Consider the following 19,434-nt stretch of genomic DNA (forward strand, 5'->3'; position numbering starts at 1 on the left):
TACATTTCAGCAGGGACTGTCCCAACCACAACGCCAGCGAGCCTGAAGTGCAGCTGTAACGTGTAGTGTGAAATGCAGCTGATTTTTATTTTACAGTCATAAAGAGAAAGCAAAGAGACATTCTCTGAGGGGCAGAAAGAAATATTGGAAAACCCCCTTTGCTTTGCATTGCAAGGAAACTGAACTTCCCAAGTTACTTCTGGGTTTCATCTCTCCTCCTTCTAACTTGTATCTGCCATTTAAATGGCGATTTTTAAATTATTTTTTTTCCTCACTCCTTGGGATTTCTTTTGATTTTTTTTTTAAGTGCCAAAAATTTTTATCAAGTGTCTGTAAACTTACTGAAACTCACTGCTGGGCTTCCCCTGTTTGCCTTCCATTCACCACTTAGCAACAGCCAACAAGGTTGAGACTGCAGTTCTTGAACTGAAAGGTTTCCTGCTATATGCTTGTAGGGAGCCAGCAGCCTTTTTTGGGCACAGAGGCTGAGTCAGGTGTGGAAATGCATTCACATCCTACTATTTAATGCAATTGTACAAGGGAATTAGTTGGGGAATTCATATGGAGCTTCCCGTAATTTAGGAAAACCCTCACTGCCATGAACGTGAGAAAAAGCCATTTCTTTTTCTTTACAACAGCAGTAGGATTGGCTGAATAAGGATTTCCAGATTTTTTCCCACCGGTATCTTGAGCAACATTGCCTTGGGCTCCCTTTTTCTCCTCACAGGACGCAAACCCTTTGGAGATACAGGTTAACAAACATCCTCCTCTTCAGCCTTCCCACATTCCTCCCACTTCCAAATTTTGCAAAGTATTGTCTTGTGTGACCATGACCCGTGGGCACTGATGTGAGGGTTCCCCCCCTTGTTCCTCCTCATGCCTGCCTTGTGGGAATGTGAACTTTGCGATGTGATGGCAAACACTGCCTCATTTGGCAAGGGATGTTTTTACACTGTGAGGAAAGGAAGAGTGGAGAGGAAACCTTCTTATCCCTCTTCTTGTTTGGAAACTTGCATATGACATCTGTGTTTTGCAAGCAAATTCAGGCTCATCTCTCAGCAGAAATGTGGGAGCAGTTGGAGGAGGAACAAAGTTCCCTGCTCCCAGAGCACCATGTAACGTGGAAAGTCTCTGGTCTTTGGGAAGGATGGTCCTGAGAGCAGGGCTGCCAGCCTGCTGGCTGGGAATGCATTGCACTGAGTGGACAAGGATTCCTTGAAAACAACCCAAAAAGTCAAGGGTGGGAGTGAGTATTTGTGAATAAACTGGGGGTTCTGCAAGTGGCCTCTTTTCCATCATATCTCTGGGTTCCCAGAGCTCCTCTTTGTGCCTGTGGAGAACCTTGGCTGCCCAGCTTGTGAGCGTGAGGCACACACCCCATCACCTACCCACAGGGCTATCTTACTCTCAGGGATGAGGTTTAGCACTTTAGTGCATGAGCTGGAGCCTATGTGGAAGCTTCAACTCCTTCAGTCTTATGGTCAACTGAGGGCCAACTCAGCTGCTTTCTTGTGGGATTTGGGATTTTCTTCACTCTAGCTCCTGCCAGATGTGGGTGAGCCCATCTGCCCAGCACACTGAATCCATCTCCATCTTCTCCAGTGCTTGCATTCAGTACTGCCACTGTTAGCAGTGGATTTGGAAGGGGGACATTTGTCCTTGTGCATTGGACAGGGAGACCAGGCTGGCTTTGGGCAGGCAGGGAGAAGCCAAAGGCTGCAGGGACTGTCCCACGCAGCAGCATCCTGGGACTGAGCAGCACTGGACCAGAAATAGTTATGCAATGTGGAAAGGAAGGGAAAGCAAGTTCCCATTGCACCCAAGGAGTGGAGCAGGTAGGACAATATTTGGAGTGGTTGTACAACTGTGGCACTTCCTGTTTTCCTGCAGGCAGGAGCTGTGATTGTCACTTCTTATTCAGCTCCTCATCCTGGGAGGAAGACAGCATCAGGCTGTCCAGGGGCAGCAGGATGTTTATGTGGTAGGCTGAGTCAAGGTGCTGCTTTTAATACACCCCAGAGCAGAGTCATTGGGGAAATGTACATTTTAGATTTCTTCTTCTTCTTTTTTTTTTTTTTTTTTTTTTTTTGAAGGCTCATGCATGAACATCTGAAGTGCTTTGCAATTGCCATCGAGCTGTGTGGCCGAATGCCAGTTGAGTGTCATTGTTTTCTAAGGCTATTACACAAGGATTTTACAGAGTGCCATGAACTACTGGTAATTTAGGGAGGATTCATCTAATTAGTGATGCTGTATTGAGAGGCTTTGCTTAATTATGCCATAAGCTGTCAAACTCTGCACTGTCTCAGCCAGGCCCACATCAACCAGAGCACCTAACGGTGGTGGGGAGAGGATGAGGCAGCCACACAGCCTCTGCCATGTGCCCATCCAAAGGAGCCCTCTCTCCCTGCTTTATTAAGGATAAGGGCATTTCCCTGGAAGGGGGAACCAAGGGACTCAATGAGACTCAACATTTTAAAAAATATGGGGTTTGCAGCCATTATCTCTCTGCAGTAGCAGATGGGAATCCCATGGGAAAAAAATAGCCTGTGTCTGGATCTATGTATGCAAGGGAAGAATGCTCATGGGACTAGTGGCCATCACATCCATCCCATCACCTGCCATGAGACCAGCAGCCATCCATCCCATTGCCTCCATCCCATCAACTGCCATAGGACCAGCAGCCATCGCCTCCATCCCAGCATCTCCTCATGGAGCTTTGTGGTGCCACCTGAACAGCACAGGATCTTTTACGACTACCATCTGTTTCTCCAGCCAGATCTCAGCCTTGCTTTGTGTCCCAAGCTCCTCCTGGCCTTTCTCTCTCTTTAGCACTGCATGGGAGAAACCCAAAGTGCTCTCAGACAAACCAGGCAGTGTCCATGCATGTGTGGTAATTTGGAAAATCTAGTCCTTCAGCTTTTCTTTCTCATTTGTTTTTTAATGTAAATTTTGTTTCATGCAGACAGCTCTGCTCTTTGGACTGTTCTTCCCTTTTGGATCCAAGTAAGAGAGGGATCCTGAAAGAGCCCTCAGGAGCCACTTATGCACCCCATTAACATGGGGACAAAGCCTCTGCTCAGCCCCCAACTTCACAGAGATTGGAGAGTTTTTACTTGGGTGGCCACAGCAGCATTACTGGGGGCAGCACAGAGGAGATTGGGGTCTGAAACATCTAAAAATCTCCTGAAAAAGAGCTGCTGGTGGTGAAAAACAGGATGGTGGGAAGAAAATCTCTGTTGTCATCACCCACTGGAACCAGACTTTGATCTCCTGCTGTGGTCCCTGATGGGAGGGGAGGTGTGGGCTGAGAGGAGATGGGCAAAGGAAGAGGGCATCTCCTGGGATTTGGGTTGTGTCTCCCATGGGTCCTCTTTTCCCGAGCCACAACTCTCTCACTGCAAAATGGCTTCCCCAGGCTTCACACCCCATACCTGCCCTGTTTTTTTCAGGAGAGAAGCACTTTTGCTTTGTTTACAGCAGCATTTTTGCCTTTTTGTGTCATTTTTTGTGCTGCTGCCTGATCAGGTGAGGAAAGCTCTCACCCATGTCTGCTGCTGGACATGGGGGGATGGGCTCTCAGGCAGCTTTTGACCTGGGACTGGCTTTTGCTGATGCTGCTGAAAGCTGAATTTGTCTGAGAGTGCATGCAGACATCTGCCCACTGTTCCTAGCCTCTCCCAAGGGAGTGGTGCCCCATGACACTGCAGGCTATCATGTTTTCTTAGTTGCTGGTTGTTTCTATTATTCATACAGCAACTCGTTAAATATTCAGAGATCTCTTGACTGTTTTTTCAGTGGCTTGTGGAGGAGGAGGTGGCGGCATGGCTCGCTGGGGCCACCTCCACACCTGGTTTAGTAGGATGCTATTTCTGATGAGCGATGTTTTCGGGAACTCTGGAGCCTATGGCCCTGACTCCAGACCAGAAGTGGCAGGGGGAAAAGGATTTAAGGTCTGTTTGTTTTACTTTTTTGTCCAGACAATAAGCCAGCAAATACTCCCAGATTGTTTATATTTGGATAAGGCCACTCGTGTCCTGTGAAAGGAAAATGACACATCTACTACTTCTCCTGGGGAGAGATGGTGTGGGACAAATGGACTCCTGGTGTGGCTGCCAGAAACCTCTTGATGCCACTGCTGGGATGTGTGGGATGGCGTTGGCACCGTGGTCCAGATGGGGAGAGCATTGCAAAGGCACAAATGCCTGTTTTTTCTCTGTTGGTGGCATTAGTTTGGGGCCAGATGCACAGGATGGGTAGAGCTTGGTCCCCAGTGCCAGCCCCACATTGCTGCCTCCTTCTCTCCCACTGGGATGTGGGGCTGTGGACACTGGCAGGTAGCCTCATCAGACTTCCCATCCAACAAGTTGTTTTTGGAGTCTGTGGGATGTGAACCACAAATTGAAATTCTGCTTTCCTGTGTTTTTCACAGAAGCTCAGCCCCTCCTGGCATGGCACTGCAGGGGGGAAAGACACGAGGCATGGAGGTTTGGCTGCAGGGCTTTGGGCTGGCTTTGCTCAGCTCCCACCATGCCTAACCAGGACATCAGGTGCCTGACCCCCCCAGGGACACCCAACTGGTCGTGCCTGTGTCCCTCTATCTGTTCTGGCTCTCTCACACCTTCCTGCAGTGAATGGGATTTAGCAGCTGCAAACAGGACTGGACAGAGCCAGTGAGGCAGCCCCATCCTGGGACTGGCAGAGCCCCCTGCCTCAACACGAGCCTTGTTTGAGCACAGGTGAGCACAGGATTTGTTTGAGGTACACCACAGCATCCCCCTTGTCCTGAGGTCAGGTCTTAAGGATTTTGGAGCCTCTTGCCATTGTCCAGCTGCATAGAGCTGAGGGATGCTCTGCCCTCATCTCCTCTATTCCAACCCTCTCCTGCGAACCAAACGCATACCTGAGGTATTTTCACAGGAGCTGAGCGGTCCATCATGGCAAGTCACAACATGAAGGTTCCAAAAACTACCCCAAAACAGTTTCCCCCTTTTTTTTTTTTAATTTGTTAAATCACTCACTTGCAGAAAGCACCGCCTTCTTGTCCCCTAGGGAAAGGTCAGGCAGCAGGAAGAACAAGTGAACTTGAGGCACTATGGCCCTGCAACAGGTCAGGTCAGGGAAGAGGAATTTTCTTGGCTCACAGAGGCTTGGCAGCTCCTGGGATGGCTCTGCTGGCCTCACCCTGGGCAGGTGCTGTGAGAAAGTGCCAGGAACCCACAGCTCCACTGCAGTCTGTAACTCCAGCTCGGTCTAACACCCCCTTTCTTCATGTCAAAATTGGTCAGATTTCTTTTTTTTTTTTTTTATTTCCTCAGGGTTATTTTTTACCTAAAAGTGAAGAAAAGAGAAACCTCTCTTCCTATTGTTTTTTTTTTTTTCCACAGAACTTTTGGAAGAAGTAAGAGGGGAAGTGGCTTTCCTCCTTCATTCAAAGTTGGTAAATGCAGCCAAAATTTGCCTCCTTCTCCTCCAATTATTTTACTTCTATTAGTAAATCTTGCCTGCCTGTAAATTAGGCATTCTGCATTTATTTTCATTCTGTGGAAATAACCAGTCCCCAGCCTCTCCTCTCTATTTGTCTCCCCATGCATGCTGAGGTCCATTTGATTTAAATATTTCCAAACAGGCTGGAGACAAGAGAAGCAGCTTCTTGTCACCTGAAGCACCACATTTCTACAGAATAAAAACATGATGTAATGAATGAAAAGGCCTGGAAACACTGAAAAACCACTCGAGAAGAAAAAAATTGTAAATGAGCAAATCACCATCATTTCACACACGGCCACAATTAAAGAAGCAGCAGAATGCAAGGTGTGGGAACAAATTGCATTTTTGGAGCTCTTTGGAAACAGATTTCAGATGCACTGTTGCTAACTCTTACCTAAGACCTGGCAGCAGGTTTTGCCTTTGGGAGCTTCTGACCCCAGCTGGTTGCTGCACCCTGGTTGAGCATCCTCTGCTCATTCTCCTGATGAAGATGAAGAAAGAGACAAAGATGAGTGATGGAGGGGTGGCTCCCTTGGATAAAACACCCCTCAAGCAGGCATCCTCTGCTTGCTTCAGCCTCTGAGGGAGGGCAAGCTGGCAGGGAAGAGGTGGGAAGGTTCTGCACAATCTATGCCATGTGGATGTGACCCTTAGGGACGTGGCTTAGTGGTGGCCTTGGCAGTGGCAGATTAATTGTTGGACTTGATGATCTTAGAGGTCTTTTTGAACATAGATGATTCAACAATACTTTCACCAGCTGCTGAGTGTTGGGATCAGTGTGGGAGTGGTGCCCCAGCCCATGGGGTTTAAGTGGAGCAGAGCACTAAAATGCCCCTGAGACCTGGTTCTTGGGTACTCCTGAGGCTTTTTTTGGAGTCTTGGCTGGTGGTTTGGTGTAACTCCAGCACATTCCCACTCTCTTACTGTGAATCTCCAGCAGCCCCTTTGCAGAAGACCATGCTGATGTCCCCAGAGAGCTGCCAGTGCCAGCTGCCTCTATAAATACCCCTGGTATAAATTCAGAGAGCTCAGTCCCTGGCAGGCTCAGTCCTGCCTCTGATCATGACGTTGTAGAGTGCTGGGCTGGAAATTCACAGGCTGTAGAGCACTGCCACAAGAGAAACAGCTCTTAATGCTTGTTAGAAAGCTTACATTTCCCTTTTCCATTGATTAATAAAAGTGATGGTGTGGTGGTTCTCTGATACTTCAACATCTCCATTCCCTTGGTCTTATAGAAGTCAAATATTTCAACTTTTGTACCAGAACAAATCATTTTTAGAAAGCCAGCTAAGGCCTGTGTGCATGCCGAAGTGCTGCAGCTCCATGGCAGTGAGCCTGGGAGCTGGGCTGAGTTGTCCATGTGTGGGTCAGACCTGTGGTTGCACTTTCCCTGTTTCATGGAGGAGTCAGCAGGAAGCTTCCCATGGCTGCAGAACACATGGTAGACAGCTCTTGCCCCGTGCCCTGGGCAAGAGCAGCAGTGCTATTTTTTAGGCTGACCTAAAGGGACATTTCTTTACTGGGCTGTCCTTGCCCAGACTGATTTTCTGAATCTTTTCACATGATGAGGTCCCCTGAGAACAGCCCCCGTTGGATCCAAACCCATGAGAGGAGGAGGGAAGCCTCTCCAGCCTGTGCCTCTCTGACAGCTCCCTGCAACCTTAAAGAGTGTCTTGGGGATGGGCTGCAGCCAGAGCTGCTTTCAGTCCTGACTGCCACATTTTTGACATCCACTGCCCCACTGAGAGAATCAAGATTTATTCTTAAAAGGAAAAAAACCATGCACTTTTCTTCTTTGCAAGGAAAACTCTCACTCCCTTTTCCTCGCTTGCCAACAAGAACGGCTTGCTGGGGGTTGAGGGAAACTTCTGCTCAGCACCAGGCAAATGCATGAATTCCTTTCCATGTTCCTCTTGGCACATCTCCTTTTAGCAGTTGAGGACTTTTTCCCTGGTCACAGAGAAAAGCAGGCAAGGAGAAAATAAGAACCGGTGGGCAGCAGAGCCCTTGCCAGTGCTCTTGCTTTCCTAGTGACCCTGGTGGCTTTGGAATAAGTTTTTGGTGTGTGAGTATCCCCCAAGGGCAGACATAGCTGAGAAGAGTGATGCCTTTGCACTACAGGAGACTGGTAATTATTGGCATTGGGGCTCGAAACAGCCTGTCCTGACATCGTCACGCTCCCGTGTGCTGCGGTACAGGAGGGGAGCAGCCCCTCCAGGCAGTCCACATGTGCTGCCCCTCCCTGCAGCTCCAGGGGCTGTTGGGGAGTGTGGGTGTGCTGGGGAATGTGGGAGCTGTGTCATGGGGGAGTGGGAAGGGTGGGAGGAATGACTGTTCCTGCTTATATTTATCTCTCGGTTGATGACCAGGCTCACAAAGCAGCATACGCCTCCCCGGAGCCCGGCAAACTGACAAAAATCTACCTGGGAAGGATGCAAACCCAACCCCCCCCCTACTAAAAATATGCAGGCAAATAGAGATTTTCCAAAACAGAGTTCTGGAATGCTAAACTTGGTGGTGATTCATCGAAGGAGGGGGGCACAGCTGCTTTATTTTTTTCCCTGAAGGCGAGCAGGAACAATGTAAAGCCCTAGTGTTATCCAAGCTATCCCCTCAGCTGGGCTGCCGTGCTTTGAAGCGCCCATCCATAACCCCATAGGCACCGGCTTCCCAAGGCAGACCTGCCACAAAAACAGGAATCCCTTATCGGGCAGCAGGAAATCCTATTTTTACATGAAGTTCAGAATAAAAATAAAAGGGAAATATATGCTCTGTGGGTGCAGGCTAAAATTAAACCTAGAGCTTCTCCTCTGATGGCTGGCTCCTGCTGCTCCCAGGATAGAGACTCTGATGGTGAGCAAGAAGGATCCTGCTGTCCCTGGCTGCTCTCAGTGGGATCTGCTCTGCTGTGGGGCTTTTCTCCTCTCAGTGAGCTCTATGAGTGTGGCTTAAATGAATCACTCGCCTTGGATCAGTGCTGTGGCCAAGGCATGTGCCCTGGACAAGCGGGAAGAGGTTCCTTTGCCTCTTCTTCATGTGGCTCCTTAACATTTCTGCATTTCTGAGCCAATTCCTTCAGTTTCTGACTGCCCTGTAAGCTTCACTGCCCTATGCCCAGCCCAGGCACAAAATTTGCCTGGGCAAATTGACCAAAATTTCTGCATCCAGGTGGTACCACAAGATGTGCTGATGCATCATGAAGGTCTGTCTTGACCGAGTTTCCAGCTTTGGGTCTGCTCCCCCACAGGGAGCACATCTGGTCTGGATTTGAGCATTGCTTTTCAAAGTTCTCTGGGATCTGTAGTAATGAAACAAACCCTAAGCCACAATCCCCAAACCTTTTCCTTTCCTGCAGTCCAACACCAAATTGATTGCCAAAAACAGCACTGTGGCTGTGTGTTTTCATTACCACTGTGATTTGTACAACAAATGCAGCCCATTTGCAGTCATGCTTCTGTTCTTCGACATCTCAGGCCTTTGCCAGCTGAAGCCACACTCAGGGCTTTCCTCTGGGCTGCACCAGCTTCACCAGCTCTCTGGCACAGGGTGGTACTGAGACAAATCCCACAGGGACTGTGAAGGTGGTGGCCCTGATGGCACTTGGTCAGCATTTCTGTAAGGCAACTCATTTCAGAGTTTCCTGTATTGGACCTCGGACCAAAAGGCTTTTTGCTTGACTTCCAAAGAGCAATTAAACTGAATCCAGAAAAGTCACTGGGTTAAATGCATCATGAGGTGCAGACCTCTTGGCTGACCACACTGACCTTTTATGTATATGTATGTATATATATATATATATATATATATATATATGTGTGTGTGTGTGTGTGTGTGTGTGTGTTCAGCCTACCTCCTGTCTGCTTTTTTTTCTTCAACAAAGGTTCACTCTGAGCCTTTGGCTACAAAATATATTGTAAAAGGTTGTTTGCTTGGACTAAGTATTTGAGGGCATCTTCAACCTCCATCTGGAAAGCAAATCCCAGTAAATATTGAGCAGAGCAGCCTGAGTTAGCCAGACAGCTGCAGGTGCTTTAGCAAGGTATTGGCTTCTCAGGTGCAAAGGAGTTTGAGAGCAGAATTTCTTTCACCTGAGGTGGTCTCCTCCTAATGAGTGAAATTACAGGAAGGTTTGAAAGGGTGGATAGAACACGGTGGTCTTGGGTTGCTGCTGAGAGCCAGGCTGTCTAGGAGGAATAGTCCCTGGAGAACATGTAGGAAAATTGGGGAAGAAGAAGGAGGGTGAATGAAGAGAAAGCATTTGGTGATGGTTTTGGATACTCTGGAGTATCTAGGGCTAGAGGGAGCTGCCTGGGTTGTCTCAGCTGCGGTGTCATTTTTAGAAGATGGCTTTTTGGTTTTGGGAGAAGGTAGAGTTGCAGCATTCACCACTGCTCCTGTTTGTGGCTGGCCTGGACAGTTGCATGTCTTGAAATTTAATGTTGCAGCATTGTTTACTTTTCTTCTCATGTGCTGAAAGGAGTTTATGTGGAGAGCTCTTCTCAGCCTTGCCAGCTAATATAGGCAAGCAATTAAATTGTTTTGGGCAGCCCTGTGTGTGAATGAATGTATGTGGCTTACATGCAGTGGGAAGTGAATGTCTGAAAGCCCCCCAGAAATGCAGGTCTGTGATCTCTGCTCCCTTGTGTAAGTGCTTCCCACTTCTGCTGTTTACTGTAAGATGAAGTGATGAAATTTGGCTTAAAGGAGAAGTGATGTGAAATGATGCCCAGTCTGATTTGGAAGAAAACAGTGGCTGCTCTTCCTCCACAGGGTGCAATCTAGTTTGAACGTCACCATGTAAAATTATCTTGCTTATTCTTAAAAGGTTTTGTGCTGTAAAACATCACCTTGCTGTTTTGCCCCTTCACAATCACTGTAAAAACTGTCTAGGCTGCTCCTGTTATGGAAAAGGCTGGAGGGCTCTAGCCTGGCCCTTGTCCTTCCTGGTGTAAGGGGCTACATAGTAGAGGACAAATAGAGCATTTAAAGTTATTGTTATTTAGTTTTCTGAAGTGGACTATATTTTCTGGCTGTTCCTCTTTCAACGAGAGGTGATTTTGGGGGATTAAATGTTAAAATCCTGTGTGGTACTGTGGTGCTCCTGGGGGATATCGTGTATCCACATTTGATGTTGTGTCAAGCCTGTGCAATGCTTTTTCTCTTACCTCTGAAACAGAGAGGCATGTGGAGCCAGGGAAAATAAAGGTATCTGTGAACAGTTTTGGGTTGGGATGGGGACAGGTATGTGAGAGAATCCTCTGCCAAAACCCCTTAGATGAGAGGTTTCCTGAGTAAGGGCAGCACCTACAGGGAAGGGGTAAAAGAGAGGTATTCCTTTATTTGATATAGTCTGTTTGTCCCAGGTATTGAACTTATGGTCTGACCCCAGGAATTGGGAACAGCAGGTCCAAGAGGTGCCCTGAGGTGAGGAAAGGAGTGGGCTTCCCATGGAGGCCTCCAGGATCCCTGGGCTGCCGCAAACACAGGCTGCTACCAACACGATGTGTCAGGAGAACTCGCTGGGGACTTTGGGGTTCCAGATGCAAACCTGTGTCCGAGGTCCCTCACATGGCACAGAGCCGGTTGGCCCTAGGCAGAATGGGCTGCCCATGTGGTCACTCTCCTCAGGCATGCACAGGTGCCCAGAGGTGACAGGAGTCATGACACCACAGTAAGAGAGGTAAATGCAGAGTTTGTGTCCCTGAAGATTTTGGGTTTTTTTTGGTTTTGTTTTGTTTTTGTTTTTTTTTTTTTTTTTTTTTTTTTTGTTGTTTTTTTTTTTTTTTTTTTTTTTGTTTTTGTTTTTTTTTTTGTTTTGTTTTTTTTTGTTTTTTTTTGGGTTTTTTTTCTGTTTGTTTGTTTTTTTGGGTTTTTTTGTGACAGAAACTGTGAGTGTTGCCAGAGTGCAAAATGCAGAACCTGAGAGGCAAAAGTGCAGGGCAGAACTAAAGGTGGGCTCCAAGACCAGTCCATCATCCTGAGGCAGGGACGGACTCCATGTGCTTCTCTCACCTGCTGTCTCAGCCAGTGTACTTTAGTTTCTTGAACCTGGTCCCCATTTCACATTCAGTAAAAAAGAACAAATTTTGCAACAGAACATGTTTAGGGGAGGAGGGAAAAAAAAAAATCTGTCATTCCTTCCTTTCTGAGATGTTTTGAGAGTCAAATTTTTATCAGAGGGGAAAAAAACCCAACCCAAGACTCAAAACAGGAAACTCTTATCAGCTTGCCAGGAAGCTCTATTGCTTTGTGGAAGTGTTACCCTACGGTCATTGCTACTTTCAGTAGCTGTTTGTGAGTAATTTATGGCTTTAAGATGGGCGTCAATCTTCCATGCAAGCAGGGGAGAGGCCCTAAAGCTGGAAGGAGTAGTGGTAGGAATAGAGGGTGGAGGGGAAATACCAAGGAACAGGATTTGTATTATCTCACTACATATATTTACAATGATAAGATTTTCATTGTCTTCTGTAGTAAATTATGATCCTGTTTTTGTTCTGTATTTGGAGCAGGAAAAAGCAAACCCGTGTCTTCAAAAAAATGCACAGGCTTAGTGTTCAGTGACTGTTATTCAGCAGAAGTAATCGAGGGACTTGGGATAATACGTAACTTCTCGGCAGGGGAATTTCTAAATTACTGCCTTATGGAGTTCTGTGTGCTTGACTTCTAAATGTGTGCAGGTATCTTTGTGTAAATCATATAAAAATTTATCTAAAACCTATTAAAGCTTGTCAGAGGGGGTTGTCTGGTTCTCTTCTGTGTCCCAGTTTTGGTGTGCCCATCGCCAGCACAGAGCACTTGCACTTGTTCATGTCCAGAATAATTTATTTAAAAACAGTGTTCCTGCAAAGTGTTTTTGGATTTAAAAATAAAGAAAGCAGTGTTAGGCAATATATTAAGATGTATCTGAAAACTCAGTGTGTATGCACTTAATGCAGAGAGATCAGAAGCTTCTATCCCAAACCTGCCAGGTAGTAGTATTGAACAGTTCTGGCTCTTGGCCTGGTGTTTATTTTTATTTTGCCTTTTTGTGCCCTGGTGTGTCTGTTCTAGTGCATTATTGCTGTCACTCCTGTAGTCACCCAACACAATGGGGATCTTTCCACCAGAGGCATTTTGCATCCCCCAAGCTGTATGGAGCAGGCATGATGTGGAGAAGGAAGTTCAATGCTGCTGCCAGGTTATCACGTTTGTCATGCTGACTGCTGACTAAAGTGCACGTTTGTCTCTTAGTTTGTGCTGGCTCTTTTGCTTAAAAATAAGCATTAAACTTTTGTCTGGAAAGCTGGGCTTCTGGGCCGTGAAGAGAAAAAATGATTTCTGAGTGCATAACCCATGACCAAATTCTTAAAGGCGTTTTGGCAGCAGGGCTGTGCAGAGGAGGTGGGATATGTCCTGGGTAAGTTCACTGTGCACCACCAGTGATGCAGAGCTCATTTCCATGGGCTCTGGCCTTGCATTTGGAAACACATCATGGTGTGCCCAGGCTTTGGGAGTATGGGGACTGATGCTTTTTTGGGGGAGCAATGCATTTCTTGGCATGTCTTGGGCCGTCTTGTGGCTGGAGGTGTCCCTGTGAAACCAGCATCAGGGAGGTGAATCATCTCCATGCTTCCATCTCATCACAGTGAGTGCATTTTGAAACTGGCTGTGACCACTGGCTTTTGGGCTGACATCCCTCTCTTAAAGCAGATCTTTTAAATACAAAGATTCACACTTTTTGTTTTTTCACCCTCCAGTTTTTAAATGATGGTCTTAAACATAACACTCTGTGTCCTGCTCTTCTGGGAAATTGGGTTGTTCCATGATTGGTTGAAGTCTTTGGCCAAGCATTGTTGATACACAAAAGTACAGCATCCTGACTGCAGTGGTGTGTGAACCCATTTTTCTCCTTTAATATGCCCTTATATTTATAATAGGGCATTGGAAAACATTTCTCTGAAACTCAGTAAGCAGTGGCCTTTCTTACTCATTGGACTACATTCAATGTTTGCACTAGCACTTCATTAGGAAATAGATAGCTATTTGCTGGGGCTGTAAAAAAAATCACTTTTCCTCTCCTTGTACCTTATCTTCTCTTCCTGGACAAAAGTCAAGAGCCTCTTTCCTCCTGCCCCTTCCCTCTTGTGTATACAATTGAATACATATGATCCAAGGAGTATGATATGCCAGGTATTTTGCACACTCATCTCTGGGGAGCTGATAACAGCAGCCCATCTCTCTGGAAATCTCAGCCTCTTGGCTGCTCACTCCTGCTGCGGTCAGCAGCCTCTTGCAGGGCCAGGAGGTGCTCACTTCCCTCATCCTTCCAGCAAAGGACTTTGGAGCAGACGATGAGGTTGCATCTGATGCCTTGAGGTGCCTCAAGAATAATTAATGCTGTAAGGTCACTGACACGTTTGGTGGCAGAATTGCAAACTTCTAACCAGCATGGTAGGGGCCTTGAAAGACATTTCCTTGGCTAGAGGTGGGGAAAATGGGCTGCTTCTGACCAGCTCTGGAGATAGTGGGAAGCCAGGTAGGAAGATGGTCTGAACTTCCTCTTTTCCCAGGAGGTCTCCCAGTGGCCCCGGTGATCCCACCAGCCCTGTGTTGTCCCAACTTTGGCAGTCTTTCCATGTAAATCACAGTTCTGACATTCCCATGGCAGTGAGAAGCTGGCCAAGTAAATTCCCTTCAGGGACAAGGGAAAGGGCTGGAGCGGCGTGTGCCTCTCAAGCTGTAAGGATGGCCCACGGCTCTCAGCAGGACTGCACCAGCTTTTGTTCCCCTCTGTCCTCCTGAAAGGAAGTGGTGAAAGGCAGCCAGGCTGCCTTTATTTCTGTGAAATGGAGTGAAATGAGTGAGGCGACCCATTGGAAGCAGATCGTTAGAAATATTAGTGACCTTGCGTGATCTCTCCAGGGCTGGGAGAGGAGCAGGTGGAAAGGCCATCATGTCCTTGTTTGTCGCGTTAGCAGTTTATCATCCATGCTCTGCAGGGCTTGTTTGTCTCCCTTGAGAAGCAGACATCCATGTTTCCTGCTGTGGGAGAGCAGCTTCTCCACAAGGGTTGGACAGGCCCTCCACAGAGGCACAGCCTGATTTCAACAAGCTCTAGTTGCACCAGCCTGTCCTGGCTGGATAGACACAGCACCTTAGCCAACTTCTAGCAGGTTTCCCATGTTTTCCAGCCCCTTGGCACCCTCTTTGTGCCTTTGTCAGCTTTTGTTGAGGGCTGTGCTGGAAAGTCACCTCTGCTGTGTTGCTGGGACCTTGCATGGACAGGCTTTTTTTCAGAGAACAAACAACAACACTCTTGCCTGTCTAGGAAGGCTTTTGGGGTGTCATCATAAGCACATTTCTTCCCCCATACCAAAGTGCACATTGGATGAAGATTTGTACTTCCCCAAACCCCACGTGGGAGAGGAAGGACAGAGAGTGGCCTTGAGAAGCAGAATGTCGCGTTAAAAAAAAACACAGCTGAGAAAAGCCACAACCAAAGCCCAAGACTGCTCCTTCCAGGTTCTCACGAGAGATGTGAAACTCTGCCCCTGGGTCTGTACTGAAATACTACTAAGCCTGAGATGATGTGGTGCTTCTGGGGTTTGACTCAGCTGTCTACAGGATGGAGGCGGAGCAAAAAGCTGTTCAAGCATAAGCTTTGCCACTTCAGAGGCAGCATGTGGTCTCTTTTCTGTGCTGTTCCGCTGAAGCACTGTGCTTGAAGCTTGGCAGAGTCCTCCATCCTCACAGATACGGGGAACAGAGGCTGGGAAAATACTGCAGGGAAAGGTCTGGAGCAATGCAATCAGCAGAGCTTAAAGGAAAGTTTTGCTGCCATACCTCACTATCTCATCAGTCTCCATTCCTGTGAAGTGTTTACAGGGGGGGAAAACCCTACCACCGTAAAGGTCACAGGGTTGCACAGACAGCTATGGCACTGTCAGATCCATGGACTGTGGTTTGGTTGCTGTGGGCCTGGGTGTTTGAGGCATTCATTCCCTTGTGTTGCACAGCATTGCTGTACCTGATGGCTACAGCTAGTAAGGCAGAGCACTTGTCTAGAGAGCTGATTGCTGGGTATGCCACATACTGCCTGCCTTGGGCTGAAGCAGGTTTGGCCCAGGCCTTAAAAACCATGTCCCAGTGTGTCATCACTACTTTGAACCACATGGGTTTTTTGATTAATGCTTTTTGATTAAAACATGTGAGACTTGGGGTTGCATTTACTGCTTGCATGACTTTTTTTGAAAAGATCTCTGCTCCTTGCAGAGATGCAAGACATCTACGGGCAGTAAAACTTCTTTCCTGATTGTTTTCCCAGTCACTGGATTTTCTATTGCCCCTGAGCAGCCTATAAAGCTCTAGACTAGCATTGAATAGCAACCAGTAGATCACCTCCTTTCCCTTTCCAAGGCTGTTTAATTTCAGGAGGAAGAGTGAAGCGTTCAGCAGCTGAGAAGGAAGAAGAACTTTAGGTGTGCTTTGCTATTTTGTGTTGGTGGCTGCTGGTGGGACCTGGGAAAAAAGCCACCAGTTCTTTTTATAGTTTAGTTTGCAAGCTGTGTTTCTTGGCAGAGAAGATGATCATTGGTCTGTTTTTATCCCTTTGGCATGATGCGTCATCAAAGATAACATTAATTAGAGAACTAATCTCCCTTGGTGGCAAATGTTGCAAGTTCTCTAGTTTGCCAAGGGTTTGTTCTATGCTAGAACTGGATTGAGGGGTGCTAGTTGGTATGGAAGCTTAAGCTGCTTATCACCTTTCTGTGCATGCAGAAGAATTGAAATTCCCAACTTGGCAGATGAAGGAACTCTTTACTGAGGGACTGGATATTGAAATTCTAACTAGGGAACAATTCTGCTTCTGAAAACACACCTGTGAACTGCCAGCTTGGACTGCAGCGACACTGCAGTTCTGATACAACTGGAGATGCCTGTGCTGTGGGACGTTGAAGCTTTAAAGATGGTAGGACGCAGGGAATTCCTCCTAATCTGTTGTGAATGGCTTAAATGTGGTAGGTAGGCAGGCAGCAGACTCTTAATTTTGATACTTTTCCACTGCCTTTAGTGGAAGTGGAAACTCTGCCTTGAAAACTCATGGCTGAAGATCAGAAAACAGCCAGAGAGCTTTCCCTGGGAGCTGTGCTTCCTACTGGCTTCTGTGCTGCCATCACCTTATAAGGAGCTTCTGTGAGCCTCATCTTGTTAATAAATGTGTGGGGTGGTGGGTGAAAGCTGTTCAGAGAGAGCTGGCGTTTGCTTGCAGGGAACTTGTGCGGCGTAAGGAGAGGAATTCCATGAACACACCCTTGGTTTGCGCAATGGCCCAGGCAAGGAGGGCGATCTAATGCAAGGCCTATAAATATCTCCCACGTTCACATCTTCTGCAGGCATTAATGAGGCCTCGCTGACAGCTGTTTACAGGACACGTAAGCAGCTGGAGAGGAGCCCATTTTAAACCTAGCAACTCGTGCAGTGTTTGACAGCGAAGGGCTCAGTAGAACGGGCATGCTGAGGAGGATGTGTGCTGTACTCAGCAGGGATTTCTCTCCCTTCAGGCACCGAGGAATTGTTTCAAAGGCCTGCTTTAAATACTGGATTTGTTACTCTATCAGCAGTGCCTAGAGGAGCTGGAAAGCTACACAGCAATTGACTTGCCTGCACTAGCCTTGAACTTCTTCGCATGTTGAGATTCTATGCTAAGCCTTATTTTTCCCCCACCCTTGGACAGACTAACAGACTAGGAGGAGAAGGGAAAGCACAAGGAAGGAAAGGGAAGACCAGACAATAATAGATGCTATGCTATGTTATGAAAACTCCACAAAAATAACTTGGATGTTACTGGTCAAGGTGCTCCTCTGGAGTAATTCAGTGCTGCTTTCCATGAGTGTTCCCACCCATGTGTCAGGCTTTGAAGGACTTGAGGACTTCTGCATCTAGGAAGGGCTTAAATAGTCTATCGTGTCCCCTGATTTACCAAAGCCTGAATGTGTAGCCACAGCTTCTCTCTGTAATAAGCTCTATAATAAAAGGAACATGAGATAAACAATAGCGGAGGTGGAAACTATCAATGATGTAAGAGGTGTAGCGTGATCTGAGGTGATCTTCTAGAGGAGCTTGTCTGCAGTTCCAGATATGCTTATAGGAACACTGTCCCTCTCTGTAAGGTCAAACAACCCATAACTTCTGCTCACTAACCAAAGGCTGCTGTCATATGGACAAAGCATTAAGGCTTAATAAGGGGAGCAACTTAAAAGAACAGTTCCCAGACTTAAATCTGAATTTCATTGTTGTATGAAGTTTGTATTGGAACTTAAGGTGATGGAAAAACTGATTCTAACCTTTTCTGTTTGATTAAAAATCCCTCTGAACTTCAGCATGCTGGCTAAATTCCAGCTCCCAGAAGTAATTGCCTTTTGCTAAGCTACTCACCTCCTGTGAAACCTTATTCAGGGAACTTAGTGTAATTATTATTCTTCCCTTCAAATAAATGGTTGTATAGCACTATTGATCTAATCTGCCTGTCATGTTCCACAGTAGAGAGAATTTCATTTTCAAAAAACTCATATATTAGCCCATATAGCATGTAGGTAGAGATGTTTCTGCTCTAGATTCTTCCCAGAGAGAAGACCAAATGCAGTTCCTACTTAGAGGGGTAAAAAAAAAAAACAAAACCTTTTTGTTCTTCTGACCCTGTGAAAGCTCTTCTGTGTGAGGATGAGTAGAGAAGGACATGAGAGGATCAGAGAAGTGAGTGGTAGTGGTATGTTCACATGATAAAATCCCCCACCCACAGACAGCAAATGAATCGGTTCCTCTGTATTACCTCCTGGGGAAATCTTGTTTGGTAATTGAGAACTGCTCTTGGAAAAGGAAGCACTGTTGGACACAGATAACTGCCTTTGGAGAGTGGCTCTGTGAACTGGCAGGAACATGCACTGGCTGGAGGCCTGTGTGCAGTGCCTGGAGTCCTGGTGGGTTTGGGAAATCACATCCTTCCACAGATGTGGGAAACAATACAGGTGGCTGGGATTGCCCAGGGAGTCGTAACTTGGAAGGGAAAAGGAAAAAAGGGGGTGTGTGCATTTGCAGCTGCTATCTGGGAAGAAGATGGAGAAATACACAGACCTTCTCATGGCCATAATGGAGATACAGGATTCCATGATTTCTATATAGAGAACAGCGTGTTTAAGGTTTGTTGTGGGTCTTTGGTGTTTTAGTGGGATTTTGTTTGATTGTTGTTGGGTTTTTTTTTTTTTACTTTCCTGAAGAGCCTAGCAAAAGTGAAATGTGCTGGATAAAGTTATCTGACTAAAGAGGACTATTCATAACCTGCCTCTCTGGAAACACAGCCTCCCTCGCAGCTGTCCCATTCTTCCCTCTGTAGCAGGGTTGCTTTGTCTTTTGTCCTGCAGGCAGACCCTGGTGCAATCCTATTAAGTAACGGTGTGTTTGTCACTGGAGTGCTGGTGTTTCCTCCTCTCTCCCCACCACGAGTGGGGAAGCTGCACTCTGACAGTGCCAAGTGGTTCCTGAGGGGTGTTGAAAGCAAACCTCACCCAGCAGTGCTGCGGCAGTGCCTCGTGCACTTGACCTGTGCAGGCAGAGCTTTCTGTGCTGCTGTCCTGCTGGCCCTTCTGGGTGAATCCTATGGGAACATCCTGGAGAGGCTGGCACAGAGACAAGAAGAGCAGAGTGTACGGAGCTGTGGAATGTGCTGGCATACCCCAGCCACAGTGCGGGAATAACTGCTGCTACCAGCAACACAGGGAATGTTTCCTGTGTAAGTGAGCCCTTCTTTGAGGTTAGTCTAAAGCACAACTGCAGTCAGGCACTGATAACTAACCTACCACCTACAACAACAGGCCAGTGGTTTGGCTTGTGACCTTGTATGCACAAACAATCAGGCACAAATTTGATTGCTGCTAAAATGAATTTTTGTCTACCTGAGCACCTTGCTGG

This window comes from Vidua chalybeata, chromosome 3 (assembly GCF_026979565.1).
Source record: "Vidua chalybeata isolate OUT-0048 chromosome 3, bVidCha1 merged haplotype, whole genome shotgun sequence".
Taxonomy (NCBI): domain Eukaryota; kingdom Metazoa; phylum Chordata; class Aves; order Passeriformes; family Viduidae; genus Vidua; species Vidua chalybeata.